Source organism: Dasypus novemcinctus, chromosome 1 (genome assembly GCF_030445035.2).
Source record: "Dasypus novemcinctus isolate mDasNov1 chromosome 1, mDasNov1.1.hap2, whole genome shotgun sequence".
NCBI lineage: Eukaryota > Metazoa > Chordata > Mammalia > Cingulata > Dasypodidae > Dasypus > Dasypus novemcinctus.
Genome location: NC_080673.1, coordinates 209,026,319 through 209,038,884, shown reverse-complemented (window position 1 = coordinate 209,038,884; position 12,566 = coordinate 209,026,319). Strand labels below are relative to the sequence as shown.

Below are 12,566 nucleotides of genomic sequence, written 5' to 3'. Positions count from 1 at the left end.
GCAGAGGATTCATCAAGACATGGCAGCGTAGAATCTTCCACCTCTGGATCAGGAACGCGGAAAGCTGAAAAGCCTTTTTTAAGGTAAGGAGCATCGAAATTAGTTAACCCAGGTAGATTGTTGCTTCATATTACTAAGTTTTGCTTTCCGCTAGCATCAGGATATGGGTAATCAGCCAGGACGCTTGGAAGAATATTCACAAGTTTTAAAAATGCTTTTACATACGGTTGGTGTCACAATAAAAACAGCAGATTTACTTGAGCTTTTTGCCTTAATTCAGAAACATTGTTACTGGTTTCAGCCTCAGGGGTGTAATGTTTTAAATTTGAAACAGTGGAAATGTATAATGAAAGCTTTACGAAGAGTATATCAAAGAGGGGAATCCATTCCTTTATCTGTGTGGGCTTTGTGCCAGCAAATTGCTGCCGCCTTAGATCCTTTACTGTCTGAAGAAGGAGAGAAAGATGAAATTACTATATTTTCTAAGCCCATAAGTAAATTTGAAATGGAAAAAGGAAGTAAAATGGAACAAGAACAGGAGGTTGAGGCAAATGGGGAACCATCACGTTTTTTTTTTCCCCATCCTGATATTAACCCTTTCATCAATAAAAGCTCAGTGAAGTGTCCTAATGAAATATCTTCTGTGTATCCAGTACGACCCTCTGCACCTACTAAATTGCCTTCTGTTACTAAGCCTAAATTAGAAATGTTTTCAGATGTTGCTGATTCTTTGCCTTATGTTAAACAATTATTATCTGCTTTCCCTGTAACATTACATGCGATACCATCAGATACAAAGAATCTGCAAGGGGGTGTCAAGTTTCATCCTGAGCCAAAAACTTTTAAACTATTGAAAGATTTAAAACGGGCAAAGATACTAAATAATGTCCTTCTTAGTGAAATCAGGCTTGTAAGAAAACTCTCTGTTAAAGTGTTAACTAAGATAAGGAAACTATTCTGGCAGCAACTCTGCAACCCCCCTGCTGTCTACATAACAATGTAGCTGTGGGCTAGTGGGAGTTAATAGAGTTAAGCCACTGGAAAAAGAGAAAAACATGGCAACATTGGTGTTCTGTTTTATTTCCATGCTAATTCTAATTGGGCTTATTTAACCAAGATAATAAAATTAGTACAAAATTTTTATCAAGGTTTAAAAAGGAATTTTCAGTTTTAAATCAATAGTTTACTCCTGAACTTCAAGTCTCAGTATAGTCTTACAGAGTAATAATCCAAAAATGTGTGTTAACGGTCTGTCTAAACTGCTAAATTAGAGTTTTAACTGCATTTATGCTGCTCAAGTTATCTTAACTGATTGCTGATAACTAATAAAAATGTTTCCAAGCACAAGCTTGCATGTTACAGGCAACATAGATTCTAGAACAAATCTTAAGAAGTAATATTTAAAATGTGATATAATGGAGAGCTTAAAAGCAGCTATACCAAGAAATTAAGAATTATGAGTTAATTGTAAACTGTATGTTTCTGTTACTGTGTTGTGATTGTTCTGTGTTTGTTCATTCAATGTCAGTGTATATTTTGATACCTCCGGATGGTAATATAAATTAATAAAAATTTATAAAAGAGCTCTATTCAAATGGCCAAAAATTAAATAAGTGCTTATATTAATACATAAGTTTAAATGTTAATAAGATCTCTATAATGATAAAAATTGTGAGTCTTGATTAACAAAATTACTATAAGTCTTTTTATAAAAAGTTGTTCTTGCCTAGATTGAAATGAATAGCTTATTTTCCTTCACAGGATAATATGAAGGATGTAAAACTTAAATGAATATTAAAAAGGTTAAAAGTTTGTGAGAATGCTAACTGAAATTTAATAAGTTTTTGCAAAAAAGTGTGTTTTGCCCTAAAGTAGGATGGCTAATTTTCATACTCTTGGAACTTAAATGCATGTGGCAAGTTATAGAAAGTACTGTGGTAACTTTAAGTAAAAAAAAAAAAAAAAAGTTTTCTGTAAAAGTAAAATTTGTCTTAAAATAATATAATTATAGTCTATATGGTTATAAATAATTATAAAAAGTCTTATGAAGCATTGTTTAAATTAAAGTGTTTAAGTGGCTAATTCCAAAAGGTCATTATTAAACAAACCTGAATTAATAATAATAATAATAATAAAAGGTAATTTTATAATAGAAAAGCTTGGCTGCAGCCAGCCTCCTTTGACAACTTGCTTCTAGGAAACTGTTTCTGATATTGCATGCTACTAAGTATTCAAAGTAAAGAAAAGTTTATTATTTTAACAAGCTTGTTTAGTGTTGACAGTATTATGTTATAAGAAGTTTGCTTGATAACTTCGTATGTGGGCTATATGAAATGTGTTTTTATTATTAAGGAAACAGGAAATGATTTTGTCCTAAGATAAAATGATTAGTTCTTAAGAAAGAGTAAAATATGGAACAAAACCTGAGTGAATACTGAAAGTGCAGAAGGTTCATAGAAAAGAAATTTTTATAATTAAAGTTAAATAAAATTTGATGGGTCTTTCTATAAAATTTTAAAAGCTTTAATATGAAGTAGTATACTAAAGCAAAGTTAAAATTTTGTTCTTTCTCAAAGCCTCTCAAATCATTAATCTGTTTTGGTAAAAGTATTTATCCTCAATAATCAGTATACAAAGAAAGTCTGTTTTATCAAAATAGCTTCTTGTGCTTTAACCTCATCATTTCCTCAGTGTTCCAAGAAGGAAAAGTTTTATCTCTTTTAAAGGAACATAATATTCAAAACTGCTTTTTCAAAATCAAATCCTGAAAAGTAGCCTTTTATTCCAAACTAATTCTAAAAGATTTGTTCTTTTACCTTGAAAGAAAAATTATAAGTTGAATAAAAGGTGTTTTAAAGTGTTATAAATTAACAAGTTTTTTCTTTCCTTTAACCCTCTGTTAATTAAAGTTGTATGAGTAAAAATTTCTATAAATGCTTAAAAGTATATAAAGTTACAAATATTTCAGCATAATATTAAAAAGAAAAGTACAATGTGGTTAGTTATGGTTTTAATTATTATAAAAGAGTGTGTGTCACAGAAACAACCTCTTATCATAGATTAAAGTAACAACACTGTAGTATGCAGCAATCCCAAACACTGTTTGTTGCAAAAAGTTAATGCCCAGCTGTGTTGCTATCACTTTGTTTTAAAACTTGCTAAGACTTTCTTTAGTGTCTTCTTAGACAAATCAAGCCAGCTGCATTCCTCTATCTGTAAAAAACCCAACAATAAACTTTTGCAGTGCTTTTCAGGGCTATGTGCATAGCCCAACTATCTTGTACAGTATTTACTGATAGTAATAATAATAAAAAAGCAGCATACGTTACTTCTTAAAAAGAGCAGGCTTGGCAGACTCCATTCACGTCTGCTCAGCATACTGAACTTGCTGCCATCATTAAGGTGTTAACAATATTTAAGGAACCTTTGAATATTGTCTCTGATTCTGAATATGTATGCGTTACTGTTAAGCATATTGAAACGGCTCATATCTTTGTTACTGATGAATTATGTCAACTTTTTGCTGATTTGCAACAGCTCATTAGATTAAGATAGCATCCTATTTACATTACACATATATGTTCTCATACATCTTTGCCTGGTCCTATGACAGCAAGTAATGCTCGAGCTGATTTATTAGTGGGGTGTTTACAAAGTGCTCATGATTACCATGCTTTAACTCACATTAATGCTAAAGGCCTGCGAAATAAATATCAAAAGCTTACTAGACTACAAGCGCAGGAAATTATTCGTACTTGTCCGACCTGTGGACCACTGACAGCAGTGCCTTTTCAGGCTGGAACTAATCCCAGAGGCCTGACTCCTAATCAGTTATGGCAAATGGATGTTACTCACATTCCATCCTTTGGTAAACTACAATATGTTCATGTTTGTATTGACACTTATTCTCATTTCATATGGGCTACTGCTCAAAGTGGGGAATAGTTTCATGTTCACTTACATCTCTGGTCTGCTTTTGCTGTAATGGGATGCCCTCTAAAAATTAAAACTGATAATGGACCCTCTTACATTAGTAAATCCTTTGCTTTCTTTTGTAGGAAATATGCTATTGAACATGTTACCGGCATTCTCCATAATCCTACAGGTCAAGCTATTGTTGAAAGATGCCATCATACTCTCAAGACTATGCTTTTAAAACAAAAAGGGGGGATGGTATGATATCACCTAAAGATCAATTGGCTAAAGCTTTATTTACCTTAAATTTTCTTAACGTTTGTGATTCTATGACACCGGTTGAATGTCATTTTGGACATTCTCAAACATCCACAGAAATTGCAGAATCTGAGAATCAACCAATATTTTGGAAAGATGTTTTAAGTAATGAATGGAAAAAAGGCAGGGTTAAAGTATGGGGGCGAGGTTATGCTCTTATCAATTCAGAAAATGGAGAAGAAAGCTGGCTTCTGGCAAAAAGGATTAAACCTAGGACTGAAGAAGTGGAGTCTTCTACACATATGGATCCTACTGATAGTGAGTGAAACTGGCAATGGTAATTACACATATTGGGCTTATATCCCTAATTCCCCATTACTTTGACTGTTAACCTGGAAAGATCCTTCTTTTCCTGTTTATTTGAATAAAACTCATATATTTCCTGGACCTGTGGATGATAGACTACCACTTAAGTCACAAGAAGAAGGACAAAGGATTTATAATCTCCTTCTTCCATTTGATTTCCAACCTCTTTGCATTGGCAATCGCCCACCATGTATGGCTGTGAAAAATAGAACTAAGATCAATTTTAGCCATAATAATACTAAATTTTTGGCAACTTTATTCCCATCCTATCAATACCAAGAATATAAGTATCCAAGTTATAGTTGTCCTAAGAAGAATGCTGGTGATATGCAAAGATGGTATGAATGCCATATGGGAAGAGGATCTGTCTTTTTTAATGATTCCTATGGAATAGTTTGGGAAAGTGCCCCTATGGGGAATCCCAACAAATATAAGGGTAGATTTATTTAGTATGGTTTAAATAGCAAAGGACAACAAGTTAGTAATGTACAATATCCTTTCCATGAATCTTTGTTTCTTGATGAAAAAAAAATTTTTACTAAAAATAATAGTGATTGGAAAAATATAGGGAAATGGGTTCCTTTTCCATGGTGCAATAGTACTGGAGTCCATGATCAAAAACAAATATGGAAAGTCTTCTTAGGAGTGGCATCTACTTCTGAATGGAAAGGTAATAAAAGTATGAATAGACAATATTTACATTTGGATCAAATTCATCATTTTCAATCATGTGTCAGAGATCCATATGTGTTTGTGGTAGGGAAGGCTACCATAACTGAAAATGCTTTGTTCTATAAGGATGGTGCTTTGTACACTTGCTTGTCTGAGAATATTTTACAGAATGGAGATATTATCACCATGGCTCGCTGAAGACGAGGAGTGTGGATCCTGGTGAAAATGAATCAGATGTGGCAGTCATCTCCTGAGAGTCATCTTCTTTTCCATCTGGCTCAAGGACTGTTGAAATTATCTAAGAGATTTTTGGGACTTCTCATAGCTGGCATTCTTGGCCTCATTGGTGTCATCACTGCTGCTGCCACTGCTGCTGTTGCATTGCATGAGACGGTGCAAACACAGCAATACGTGCATGACTGGCACAAGAATGCAAGTGACTTATGGCACAGTCAGGAGCATATTGATGAAGGGCTTAACGACAGAGTTAGTGATTTGGAATCTGCTGTTTTACACTTAGGAGATCAAGTTTATAATTTGAATTTGTTAAAAGGATTGAAATGTGATTAGAATGAAAGTAATGTTTGTATTACTCCTTTGGATTATAACATTTCTATGTTTCAATGGAATAAGATCAGAAATCATTTGTTAGGACACAAAGGAAATATGTCATTAAAAATTGAGGAATTGCAGAAAAAGATTTTAGAAATGTCTCATAATCAGATATACGTAGATAGTGATAAGGACATCTTTAATGATTTGATTTCACATTTAAATAAGTTTAATCCTGTTGATTGGTGGAAGTCTCAGCATTTCTTATCTGCCTTCGGAATAGGGATATGTGTATTAATCCTGTTGCTCATGGTTGTCGCTTGCCTGGGAAAAGGTATTTGCCAGAGATTGCACCGTGTGGACACAATGGGACAGGCTAATAACTTAGTACTTGCTAAAACACTACAATAGTACCCCAAAGTCAGTGAGCTTGACTGGTAGTCAATGACGGGTAAGACCCCCTGGGGGGCAACCTAAGACAGGCACAGTCACCCTGACTAAAACAAAAAGGGGGAAATGTGGGAAACAAAGGCATGTTGTTTCCATGGAAGCAAGTTACTTCCTTGACCACTGAGTCAAGCTGTCCCTTATGATTATCGGTGCGGATCACAATCATGGCTGGGAAAGTACACCTACAGGCAGAACAATAACATATAGAACAGAACGACCTGAGTAACAAGATTTATAAGTATAGTTACTGATTTTTATAATAATAGTTCCAGTAAAGTTTGTTGGTGTTCATCAATCCCTAGTTAATATAGAATGAGGTAAGGGTAATAGGTAACTTGATTTTGGGCTGAATGTCACGTAAGTTAGGGGTATATATACTAGCCCCTCAACTCAATAAAGTTGTCTGATGAGCTTGAGAAATCAATGCTCTCAGATCCCCTGAACCCAGTCTTTCTTTGTCTTTCATTCCCAATACCCTCGGGTCACCGACTCCGTCAAAAATGGATCAAAGACCTAAATTGCTGAGACCAGATCAGCAATAGGTTTGCATGAAGGGAAGGAAAGGCAGAACTTAAGAAATAAAAGGACAGAAAGAAAGACACAAGAGAGGAAATAAAGATGGGACCAAAGGACTCACATCTTCTGGAACTGAGAGCCCCAACCCTAGTTTCCACATTGTATATTTTTTTAGAAATTACAAAGCAGTAGCTATCTATGTTTACTTTTAAGGCTGCTTGTTATTAAAGCTGCAACACTCGTAATACTAGGGAACAGGCCATACCAAGTTCAAATGCCTCCTCACACAAACAGTTTTTGTGCTGACCAGACAGTGTTCTATCTAGTCAAGGCTGGTGTTTCTAACTGCAAAATTTTTATCTGTATTATGGAAACGTTTCAACTTCAAGCCAGGTTCCCACATTCAAATTCAAGCATTTTCCCACACTAAATATAAAAGCAAGAACCATAAATCTCCTAGAAGAAAATGTAGGGAAACATTGTCAAGACATGGTGGTAGGTGGTGGATTCTTTTTTTTTTTTTTTTTAAAGATTTATTTTTATTTATTTAATTCCCCTCCCCTCCCCCAGTTGTCTGTTTTCTGTGTCTTTTTGCTGCGTCTTGTTTCTTTGTCCGCTTCTGTTGTCGTCAGCGGCACAGGAAGTGTGGGCGGCGCCATTCCTCGGCAGGCTGCTCCCTCCTTCGCGCTGGGCGGCTCTCCTTATGGGTGCACTCCTTGCGCGTGGGGCTCCCCTACGCGCGGGACACCCATGTGGCACGGCACTCCTTGCGCGCATCAGCACTGTGCGTGGGCCAGCTCCACACGGGTCAAGGAGGCCCGGGACTTGAACCGCGGACCTCCCATGTGGTAGACGGACGCCCTAACCACTGGGCCAAAGTCCGTTTCCCGGTGGTGGATTCTTAAACCTTACTCCAAAAGCAAGAGCAATGAAAGAAAGCATGGATAAATGGGACTTTCCCAAACTTAAAGACTTCTGTGATTCAAAGGACTTCATCAAGAAGGTGAAAAGGGGGAAGTGGATTTGGCTAAACTGATAGAGCATCCACCTACCATACGGGAGGCCCAGGATTCAAGCCCAGGGCCTCCTAACCCATGTGGTGAGCTGGCCCATGTGCAGTGCTGATGCGCACAAGGAGTGCCGTGCCACGCAGGGGTGTCCCCCACACAGGGGAGCCCCATACACAAGGAGTGCGCCCCCACAAGGAGAGCCACCCCACGCGAGAAAAGCTCAGCCTGCCCAGGAGTGGCACTGCACACATGGAAAGATGATTCAACAAAAAGAGACACAGGGGATGCCAACTTGGCCTAATGGATAGGGCATCTGCCTACCACATGGGAGGTCTGTGGTTCAAACCTCGGGCCTCCTTGACCCGTGTGGAGCTGGCCCATGCGCAGTGCTGATGCACACAAGGAGTGCCGTGCCACGCAGGGGTGGCCCCCATGTAGGGGAGCCCCACGTGCAAGGAGTGTGCCCTATGGAGAGCTGCCCAGCATGAAAGAAAGTGCAGCCTGCCCAGGAATGGTGCCACACACACGGAGAGCTGACACAGCAAGAAGACGCAACAAAAAGAAACACAGATTTCCGGTACCACTGATAAGGATAGAAGCAGTCACAGAAGAACACACACAGCGAAGGGGGGGGGGGGGGGAGAAATAAATTTAAAAAATAAATCTTAAAAAAAAAAAGAGAGAGACACAGCTTCCCAGTGCTGCTGACAAGAGTGCAGGTGGACAAAGAACATGCAGTGAATGCACACAGAGAACAGACAATGAGGGGGTGGAAGGGGAGAGAAATAAACAAAAATAAATAAATCTTAAAAAAAAAAAAAGGTGAAAAGGCAGCCCACTCAATAGGAGAAAATATTTGGAAGCTACATATCTGATAAGGTTTTGATTTGAGATCATACAACTCAACAATAAAAGAGTAAGCAACCCAATTTAAAACTGGGAAAAAGATTTAAATAGACACTTCTCCAAAGAAGAAATACAAATGGCCAAAAAAGCATATGAAAAAAATGTTCCATATTAGGGAAATGCTAGTGAGATATCATCTAACACCATATAGAATGGCCATTATTTAAAAAAACAGACAGGAAGCAGGTGTGGCTCAAGTGATAGAGCTTCTGCCTACCATATGGGAGGACCCAGGTTTGATCCCTGGGGCATCCTGGTGAAAAAGAAAAAGAGAAAGTGTGCCCTCATGGTGAGCATAAGTGCCCATGTGGTGAGTGCAAGTGCCTGCATGAGTGCCCATGTGGTGAGCCAGTGGCTGTGCAAGTGAGTCACAAGCAAGATGATGACCATCAAAAGAGAGACAAGGGGAGAGTCAGAGTGAAGTGCAGTAGAAACCAGGAACTGAGGTAGTGTAATTTCTCCACATCAGAAGTCCCCAAGACTGAATCCCAGTGAATCCTAGAGGAGGGAAAATGAGAAGAGAAGACAACACAGACAGCAAAAACAGCAGGGCAGGAGGAGTGAAATGGGGGAAAATAAATAATCTTAAAAAAAAAAACAACAGACAACAATGGAGACGATGTGGAGAAATAGGAACACTCCTTCATTGTTGGTGGGATTGTAAAATGATGCAGCCTCTGTGGAAGACAGTTCGGCAGTTCCTCAGGAAACTAAATATAGAACTGCCATATGATCCAGCAATTGCCTCTACTAGAAATATATCCAGAAATACTAAAAACTATGACATGAACAGACATCTGCACACCAATGTTGATAGTAGTGTTAATGACAATTGCCAAAAGATGGAAACAACCGAAGTGTCCATCAACCAGTGAAGATAAACAAAATGTGGTATATACATATGATGGACTACTATGCTGCAGTAAGAAGAAATGAAATGGGAATACATATGATAACATGGATGAACCTTGAAGACACTATGCTAAGCAAAGTAAGGAAGACACAAAAGGACAGATATTGCACGGTCTCATTAATGTGAACTAAATATAAATAATAAATGCATAGAGTTAAAACCTAGAGTATAGATTATTGGGAGATAATAGGAGGGTTAAGAGGTGATTAATGTATGTAGACGTTTTAATTAACTTGACTGTAAAAGTGTGGAAATGGATAGAGTTATGGTAACACTTTATAGTGAGTAGCAGCTGGTTTATAAATGGGATTGTGGCTGAAAAGGGTAGTCTGGGAAAGTAAATATCAATTTAAAGAAAGCTAGAGAATAATATAGGAACTGAATAACACAGTGAACCCAGAGGTAGATGAGAATTGTGGAGAAGCACGGGAAAAATACAATTGGTGTGACCTATGAACTGTGGTTCACAGCAATACTATAATATTTTTGCATCAATGCCAAAGATGTACTAGTTGATAATGGGGTGTATGGGAAAAGTGTGCCAAATGTATGCTATGGACTACGGCTGGTCATAATATTCTGATGATATTATCTCATAATCATAACAAATATTCCACCACGGTGTGGTGTGTTGATGAAGGAGTGTTGTATGGGAATTCTACATATGTGCATGATTGTTTTGTAAGTTCACAACCTCTGTAATAAAAATATATATATTTTTAAATAGGGTGGGTTGGGGGGGAAATACACCAAATGTAAGATAGGAACATAGGTAGTAGTAACATTTTGATGATGTTCTTGCATAGTTTGTAACAAATGTTTCACAACAATGAAGGATGTTGGTGGAGGAGTGATGTATGGAATCCCTGTATGATGTTATACATGTTTATTTTGTAAGTTCATAACCTTTACTATACACTTATTGTTTATGCATGTTCATATATGAATTATATACTTCAATAAAAAATATATTTAAAAAAAGAAGAGAGATCACAAATAAATAACCTAATTTCACATCTAAAGAAACTATAACAAGAGGAACAAACTAAACACAAACTTAGTAGAAGGAGAATAGTAACAATTAGAGCAGAGATCAATGAAAAGACAAAAGAGAGCATCAACAAATCCAAAAGTTGGTTTTTTTAAAAAGATCAATAAAATCCACAACCCTTTAGCCAGACAGACACAGAAAAAGAGAGGGAGGACAAAGATAATGAAAATAAGGAAGAAAGTGGGGACATTACTAGCAAACTTACAGAAATAAGAAGGATTATGAAGAGGGTACTATGAACAATTATATACCAACAAATTAGAAAACCTGGGTGAAATGGCCAAAATGTTGAAACACACAAATTACCTAATCTGACACAAGAAGAAATAGAAAACCTCCACAGACCTATAACAAGTAAAGAGACTGAATCAGTAATCAAAAACTTCCCAACAAAGAAAAGTCCAATTTCAGATGGTTTCATTGATTAATCTGTTTAAAGAAGTTTTAACATCAAAACTGCTCAACTCTTCCAAAAAATAGAAAAGGAGTGATTACTTCCTAACTCATTCCATGGGCCAGCATTACCTGAGACCAAAGCCAGATAAAGACAGCACAGGAAAATAAAATTTCAGACTAATATCCTTTATGGATATAGTTTCAAAAATCTTCAACAAAACACTGGAAAACTGAGTCCAAAAGTATATTAAAAGAATTATACACCAAGGAGTGCAAATTCCAAAGCAGGGCTCACTGGCAAGGCACTGAACTCTGGAGCCATTTGCCTGTAGAACCTGTGTGTTTGTGCTCCTGAGTGTGATGGAGTTGGACTCAGATGTGACCTCTCTACACATGCTTCTTCTGTCACTTTTACTGAACCTGTGGTTGGCGCTGGGGTTGGTGTGTGCTCAGGAGACTTGAATCTCTGGACTGTCCATATGCCAGCTGGGCTCTGAGCCTCAGCAGAGTTGCAACTCTTACTCTCTGGTTCATTGGACTTACCCAGGTCAGCTAACAGGGAGGTGAGGATGGTCAGCCACCATACCAGGGAACTGAGAGTGTCTACAACTGCAAGCAGGAGAATCGCATCCATCAGCCATGTGGTATCTAAGCCCCTCCTGATTTAGAGGTGGAGTGGACATCACCATCCCAGGGTCTACAGGATGGAGGAATAAAATATAGATTAGAGTGGATTTACTGGTATTCCACTATAGAACTATTGTGACTCTAACAATGGAAGAAATTGTATCATTGACATGGAGACAATGGCCATAGGAGTTGCTGAGGGCAGGGAGAAGGAAAAAGAAGTGTGATATGGGCGCATTTTTGGAGTTGTCCTGAATGATATTACAGGTCAGATGCAGGTCATTATATATCCTGTCATAACCCATTGAATGGACTGGGGAGAGTGTAAACTACAATGTAAACTACAACCCATGTGGTGTAGCAGTGCTCCAAAATGTATTCACCAAATACAATGAATGTGCCACAATGATGAAAGAGGTTGTTGATGTGGAAGGAGTGGATGTGGGTGGGGAGTGGGGTATATGGAAACCCCTTATTTTTTTAATGTAACATTTTGTGTGATCTATGTATCTTTTTTTAAAAAAAGACAATTTAAAAAACTGCTAAAAAAAAAAAAAAGAATTATACACCATGACCAAGTAGGAGTTTATTCCAGGAATGCAAGGACAGTCCAACCTAAGAAAATCAAGCATGTAAAACACAATTAAAGAATGAAGGGGGGGAAAAAACTAAGAACATCTTAATTGATGCAGAAAATGCATTTGATAAACTCCAACATTCTTTCATGACAAATCCACTTAGAAAATTGGGAATAGAAGGAAACTTTCTCAACATGATAAAGGGCATTTATGATAACCCACATTTACACTCAATGGTGAAAGGCTGAAAGCTTTCCCCCTAAGATCAGGAATAAGGCAAGGATACCCACTGTCACCACTGCTATTCAGCATTGTGCTGCAAGTTCTAGCCAGAACAATCAGACAAAAAGAAATAA

The 12,566-nt window shown here is 37.4% G+C and overlaps 1 long non-coding RNA gene across 1 annotated transcript; it reads left to right on the top strand.

Moving 5' to 3' along the window:
- The first annotated feature begins 3,966 nt into the window (after positions 1-3,966).
- On the top strand, positions 3,967-6,656 carry LOC139436496 (uncharacterized). The gene is made up of 2 exons (XR_011645763.1): positions 3,967-4,491; positions 5,380-6,656. It is a non-coding gene; the product is annotated as an uncharacterized lncRNA (long non-coding RNA).
- Positions 6,657-12,566: the final 5,910 nt, after the last annotated feature.